The sequence below is a fragment of the Grammomys surdaster genome, unplaced genomic scaffold (genome assembly GCF_004785775.1).
Source record: "Grammomys surdaster isolate TR1022 unplaced genomic scaffold, NIH_TR_1.0 149, whole genome shotgun sequence".
Classification (NCBI taxonomy): Eukaryota; Metazoa; Chordata; class Mammalia; order Rodentia; family Muridae; genus Grammomys; species Grammomys surdaster.
This window is the reverse complement of record NW_021604607.1, coordinates 14,020,865-14,028,365: the sequence shown is the minus strand read 5'-3', so window position 1 is coordinate 14,028,365 and position 7,501 is coordinate 14,020,865.

Sequence of the window (7,501 nt, the reverse complement as noted above, 5' to 3'; positions counted from 1 at the left end):
CAAGAGAAAACCGGTTTATTTTAGCTCATGGTTTGAGAGCACAGTCACTCTTGGCCATATAAGCCTCTCTTGGCTCTGGTAGCAGAGACATGAAGTTTCTTGCTCACATCTGAGCGAATCAAGAAACAGAAAGGGGCAAGAAACAGGGGCCAGACTAACACCTCAAGACCCCAACTCTGAGGAGAGCCCTTTCTCCAGCTAGGCCCCACTTCCCAAATGTTCTGCTACCTTCCAAAAGAGTCTGGAGATCAAGTGTTGAGACACCCACCTCCGGGAGCCATTTTACATATAAACCATATGGCACATTCTCACTTCACTAGAGGCCGGTCTCCTCCTCATGGTGTCCTGACTACCACCCTCCTGTTCTTCCCGTGAACTTTCTCCCAGTGATTGGCCCTTTCTACTCCTGCACAGTAAAAATTTCCCGCTTTCTTGGATCATTTCCATGACCTGACAGACACATCCTAGTACCTCATTTCAAACAATGAAGCAGAGTCCTTTGACCTTGGGTTCCTTCCAGACTCAGTCTTGTTCCTCAACTCTTTTGCAACACACTATCTTAAAGGGTCACCGCACTAGGAAGGTTGAGAACCACTTCCCTAAAACTTCCAGAGGAAGTCAGAAAACAATGAAAGTAGAAACTAAAACAGACATTGAAAACACAGTTCATCAAAGCCACCATTTGACCCAGAGCCACTACAAAGTGAGCATAACTCACTTAAAATAATGCCCAAAAGCTGTTTTCATGCCAACAGGGTTCAGTTTAACAACAACAACAAAGTGCCAACCACTTTTATATAATAAATATTTGAAGCATGAACAGTTTGGATCTTTTATGGGCATAAAACAAAAGCTTTTAGCATTGCTCATGGTTATATTACTACATGTGCCTGGGCAGGTCTCACAACTTTGTTGGCCTTCATCATCTTATTCCTGATGTGTGGAGAACTATATGCCCTGCCTACTGGACTGGGTGTTAGCATCTTGTCTAAGCTCCACCCTACAGTTACCTGGCAATAGCTAGGTATGCCTGACTCACTATAAAAGGGGCTGCTTGCCCCTCCTTTCTCTCTTGCTTTTCTCTTACCTTCCTGTTCCTGCTCTATCCTCTAGCCCCTTCCCCCCCTCACCCCCCAATGTGCTCATGGATGGCCTCTACTTCTCTACTCCTCTCTCTCTTCCTTCCTCTCTTCCTCCCTCTCTCCTCTCTTCTCCCCTCCCCTACCCCCTCCCCTCTCTCTCTCTCTCTTTCTCTCTCTCTCTCCCTTTCTCTCCCCCTGCTAGCCTCTCAACTCCCCTCCCCATTCCCTGAATAAACTCTAGTCTATACTACACCTTCCTGTGGCTGGTCCCTCAGGGAGAAGGAATGCCTCAGCATGGGCCCACCAAGGCACCCCCTTCCCCCACACCTCACCACACACCCACCAAAACATATTGCCCTCTCTTTGTCTTTTTATAAACACATCACTGGGGAGTTATTTTGATTGGTGGATTAAGTGTATAAGTTGAAGGTCAGATGTGGTCCTCAGTGGTCAGTTCCAGGCATCATCTGTGGCCAGTGTCTAATCTCTATGAGTTTAATATTAAACAGCAAATAAAATTAAGAGTCTTGAGCTTGTTGTCCAGTGATGTGACGTGAATGTGTGGTTAGCAGCAGGCAGCCAAGAGTTGTAGGATATCAATTGGAACATCAAGAAGATCGAAATGATTCTTCTGTTCATCTCTTCACACCACTCTCCCCCATCATTAAGGGTCTCTAGTATCACCCACCATCAGTAGTCCCATGACTTCAGAGTCTTCTGTGTTCCTACTGTCAGCTGAACAACCCTCAGGAAAGTCAGGAATGCTGAGAAGGGCTATATGTAGGGTCAGACATGGATAAGATCTTTAGCAACTCTGTGGTATCAATGACATCTTCACTTGTCTGAATGTCAGGATTAGCTCAACATACAGAAAAATTGCTCTTTCAAAGTTATTGAAAGAATGACAGACACCGTGAAGTTGCAGACACAAGAGAAATAGCGGATAGATGTCATCAGTTTACACAGTGAAAATGATCTGCATGCTAGCACACTCAGGCACCACCAAGTGCAAATCTTCCATGATGAAGGGTTCTTAAGTAGAATATTTCATCTTTAAGCAATCCATTGTCCAGTTGCAAAGTGAAATGTTCTTACTACTTTCTTTCTGCACTTCATGGTATGGAGCTGTGGTGCATTTTAAACATGCTTTGTTAATTCCCTGTTAAATGAAACTTTATATGATAATTTTAGTTACATATTTTGCCAGGTAAAACAGAAACCCATTGGGGGAAAAGCTTTGGTTTTAATACGAAGTACCTGTATTGCATTCTCAGCAATGGAAATGACAACTGTATCCATCAGAGACTCAAATGAGGGGTGTGGAGGTGCAGAACTAACTGTGTGGTAGGCCTGGGTAGTGATGGGGATTTTACCATCCTTAGTCTTTCTCATCCATGAGTCCTTTGTTCCCAAAGCTATTCCTTTTGAACAAAGTCTCCAAATTAGGGTTCATTGTGATGTTAACTTTGTAATGTAATGCTCATTGTAATATAATGTTCATTATAATGTAATGTTCATTGTAATGTCAGTGTAGATGAATCCCACCAACTCTCTCCTCTAAAGCATCTTTGCCTTGGATGTGACTTGCCTTCCTGCCTCTCTCATCACTTTCAGCTGAACACAGTGCCACCTCTAGGTCAGACTATTCCCAGAGACAGAAAAATACAGTGTCTACAGTTTGGTTTGTCCATCTTTGCCTCTGTTGCCCATGTTCTTGATATAATACTCAAAGAGTCAGTGTTCAGCTCAATGCCCCAAAGGTTCCTCTCTGTTTATTCTAGAAGTTTTAGACCCTTGGGTTATACATTAAAGTATTTGGTCCATTTATGGGTGATTCTGCTATGTGGTATGAGATACAGGTTTGGCTTTGTAATACACATGGATAAGCAATTTTCTCAAGACCATTTGTTGAAGAGTTTTATTATTTCTCTACTGTATATTCTTGGATAATAGCATTAAAACTTCTCAAAAGTGAAAAATGATCTTATAGCAAACAACCTCACTTCCTTGTGTCGTTCCAAGGAAGTAGAAATCAAAATCTCAAGGGTGTTTCTGCCTTTTCAAGTTCATTTCTGAATTATTTGTAATAGCTGAGATGTAGAAATAACCTACATGTCTATCCGTGGGTGAATGAATAAAAGAACAGAATTTGTGTGTGTGTGTGTGTGTATGTGTGTGTGTGTGTGTGTGTGTGTGTGTGTGTGCACAGCGCAGAGGTAATCAGCCTTGAAAACTTTGCAATGTGTAACAACCTGGATGAGCACTGTAGACACAATGCTAGGTGAGCTAAGCCGGAGGAAGACAAATGCTTCATGTTCTTACTTCTACAGAGGATCTTAAAACTCCACACTCATAGAAACAGAAGGAATGATTGCACTGTCAGCTTGTCTTGGAAGCCTGACTCGGATAACTGAGAAATGAAGAAAGGACAGACATACAGACACATAAAAAGCTGGGATCAGGCAGACTGTGTTCACTCTGATGGGGCAGTGGCTGCCAGGAAACTCAGTGTTTTATTGTACACAGCACATGCGGGGGAGTCAGCTCGTCAGGGTAGGGAACTGTCTCCCACTGCAGTCATCCAGAAGTCATGCTAGTTTGTGTTCACACTACTGTCAGACTGGAAAAAGGGTTTCCATTCCTCTGAGCCTGCCTGGGGAAGGCTTTGCCACACCAGTGGACTTGAGTCATTGGGGTCCTTGACATGCCTGTGTCCATGTCAATATTTTCACTCAGGATTTCACCGGCTCCCTGCAACCAGGAAGTGGGGAGATGTGGGGGATGCTGGAGTACGAAACTGAAGCCCCGCAAGGTCCATGAGTGTTGGAGACCTATGTTCAACAGTGGGGCTGCCGTTACCACCATTCTGCACGTCAAGCTTGCCAAGACAGTAAATCTCAAGTGTTCTCTGAGTGTATAAGGAAATATTGAGCATGTTAGGTGACAGATGCTTAATTAGCTTGTGGGAAATATTTGATAATGCATATGTATATAAAGCCAATAAAATATACCTAAATACATATACCTAAAATACATGCCTTTTTTTTCTAGCGGTGAGATCCAACCCAGTGCATGGTAGGCAAATACTCTACCATTGAGCTACCCCCCACTCCAGCCCCAATAGACATTATTTTAAATATCAGTTATTCACCTCCAAAGTTGAAGAAAAGGTGGTCAAGTAATAAACAACTTCTGTACACTGGGAGAGAATAAGAAAGGATGAGACACTAAAATTGAGTTGTGAAAAAGAAATTGGGGAGTTAGGAAAGGGTAAAGTTTAAAATTTCTAAGTGATAACTCCTCTAAGCTGGTCAGAACCAACAAACACAAAACCCTTGGAGCTCAGGACATAAAGAATTTCCTGTGTGGTAACAATCTTGGTTGAGTTGAAAGAAGAGCATTGAACTTCAAATGAAAACAGTGTTCAAGGAGATGTGGAGAGGACATGCTGTGACTGCAAACACATCCCAGTGCTCAGGGGACTCCCCTGGAGGAAAAGAGAAAGTGGAGGAGGGAATGGGGGTATATGTAAGGAAACACATGCAAAGAGAGTATAGATGAAATGCTAAAAGAAAGCAACATTCAAGGAAAGATCAAAACACATAGATACAAAAAAAATATTTTAACAGTTTCCTTTTCCATGGTCTACTTTGGAATTCACCCAAAGCCAGCTGTTGATCTGCTGTTTAGATTTCTCTCCTTTCTGTTTCCTGCTGTCTAACCACCAATAGTCTGTGTTTGAAGAGTCTAAGGAAGAGGGAGTGAAATTCAAATCACCTTATTTTCCTGACTGTTGGCCTTTTTGCCAAGGGTTCTGAGCTAGAAGATGTGTCTGAAGTGTGGTTTGTAGGATGTGGGCTTTCTGTTTGGATGATCCTCCTTTGAGCTGTTGGCATCCATCATTCCCCCAGCTTACCACATCAAGTCTTGTTTAGGTACAAAAGAGAAAGACTCAACAAACACTGGAATACGTTGACTCTGCTCTGTTCCTTCTAAATAGTCACCCGCGTCAGCAGCAGAATCCTAGCAACTTCCCAGTACAAATGCATACTGCAGTCTGACAGATCCAGCCCTTGGTGTGTGTCCACTGGGAACCAAACCCAACTGGATCTTAAGTTTGCATCAGCAAAGAATTATGAGGCATTTGTATTATATAATGCCGACAATAATGCAAATAAGAGGAGTTCTTGTTTATAAAGATTTATTTAACTGTATGTATGTATGTATGTATGTATGCATGCATGTATGTATGTATGTGTGTATGTATGTATGTATATGTATGTATGCATGTATGTATGTATGCATGTATGTATGTATGTATGTATGCATGCATGCATGCATGCATGTATGTATGTATGTATGTATGTATGATGTATGCATACAAGTGCAGGTGTCTGAGGAGACCAGAAAGGGCCCTGGATCCCCTGAAGCTAGCGTTTCAGGCACTTGTGGGCATGCCAATGCTGATGTTACAAGAGCATCAAGTGTTCTTTACTGCTGAGCCATCTGTCCAGCCACAGTAAATAAAAGGAACTCTAAACTGCTCAGAAAGATAAGTTGTTTTCAAACATTTAGAAGTAAATACCCACATGTTTAAAAAAAATGCCCACAATGAAGACAAGTGGTATTTCTCTGTTCATTAAAACAAGTTCAGGGTAGGATCTCTGTAAACATCTTCTCAGCTTTTAGTTCAGACCATTGCATACGTTAGCTCTAACATTGGTTCTTTGTATTACTTTAATATTTCAAGTCATTCCCTAAACTGTCCTGCTTTTCCAGCACAAAAATATGTCAGGCTTTTTACTATGACTTATAAAACTATAGAAGGCAGAAAAGTACATGAAAATCTAATTTGTGTATTATATATGTCCAACATATATAATATATATGTTATATATAGAGAATAAAAGCAAGTGTTTGATCAATGTGATGAATTGGAAAGATTTAAAAGATCTCTGAGGACAGTGAAGACTATAAAGAAGAGATTCATTAAGCCCAGCTTAGCGTCAGACTCACCTCTGCCATCACAGTCCAACATTCCTTCCATAGCACCATGACCCACAGTCTAGGGAAAGAGTCAACATCCATCTGGAGAGGCAGCAGCTTCATGTGGTACCCAGGAAGTTCGTGGGATTATCCCAAGATATTCTAGGAGAAATATGTCTTGTCTCTACCTTAGTGATAAGCACTTTTTAAGAGTTATGAACAGAAGATGAATTTTCTTCTTTTGCCCTTTGAAAACTGGGAGAGCCAAGACTTAGAGAGAACAAAGAAGAGACGTGCCTCACTCAGTCCAGGTGTCCACGTTGTCACATATTTTCACCGAAAAATCTACATTCCATTGAGTTCCGTCTGACTCTGAAAAGCGGGCCATTTAACCCAAATTGAACTCAAGAGCTCATTTGAGTTTCACCAAGGTAAATTTTTTGAGAAAAGTTCACCTAAGAGAGTGAGATTTCAGACACAACGAGCACAAGATCTGTATGAAGCTAAAGCATACCTGACTCTGAGAGTTTCCCCTGTGCGCTATCTACTACTGCACTCAATACAATTTACACTCCTTAGTCGCTGAATCGCCTCCTCTGGTCTTCATCCTTCCAGTTTTCTTGGAATAATTATGTCATAAACCTACTGTCAATATCTGAGGGATTCAGGTTAGGGTATGACAAAAAATTCAAATTTAGTTATTTGAGTGCCAAACCCAAAGAGTGAGCTTCTTCCTGCCTGGAGTCAGTTAGGTTCTGAGACAAAAGAATCAAGAACTGTAGTGGTGGTAACAACTGAAAGACTGGCAACCCTCAACCTACCTGGGCTTCATTCAACCAAAGGAGCATGCTCAGAAAACCCAGTATTATAAGAGCTAGACATGGTGGTGACTGTGTTAAGGACCCATAAAAGGTCACTATGGATCAGGGTTTGTCCCTTTCTTATCTTCTTGGAACCAGGTCACGGATAAAAGGTGGCATACCTCTATGTTTTCCTTAGTAAACCATCCTCTTCACCTGTAACTACCCATGTGCCACTGCCCAGTTTGTTGTAAAAAGGCACAAGAAACAAGAACCTCAGAGCTCCAGCTGTGGCCCTCTCAGCCCTCATGTTAAAAATCTGGGCTAAACATCTGGAAAGACAAACTCAGGATAGCTCACAGGTCTGTTACTCAGCTAAGCAGTCTACTCAACTTCTCGATACACCGCTCATTCCTCTCTCTCTCTCTGTCCTCCCACACCACTCCTGTCTGACACAGCCTCACTTAGACTGTCCTGGCCCCAACACAAATTTGATCCACTACTTAATCTCCTCCTTTCTCCATGAACATTTAAAATAGGCAGTAATTGCATCTAATTCTCCTCTTTCAGAGTCAAAATTACGGAATTTCTGGGTGAAATCAACACTGGCCACCTCTGGTGCTTTTGATGAAT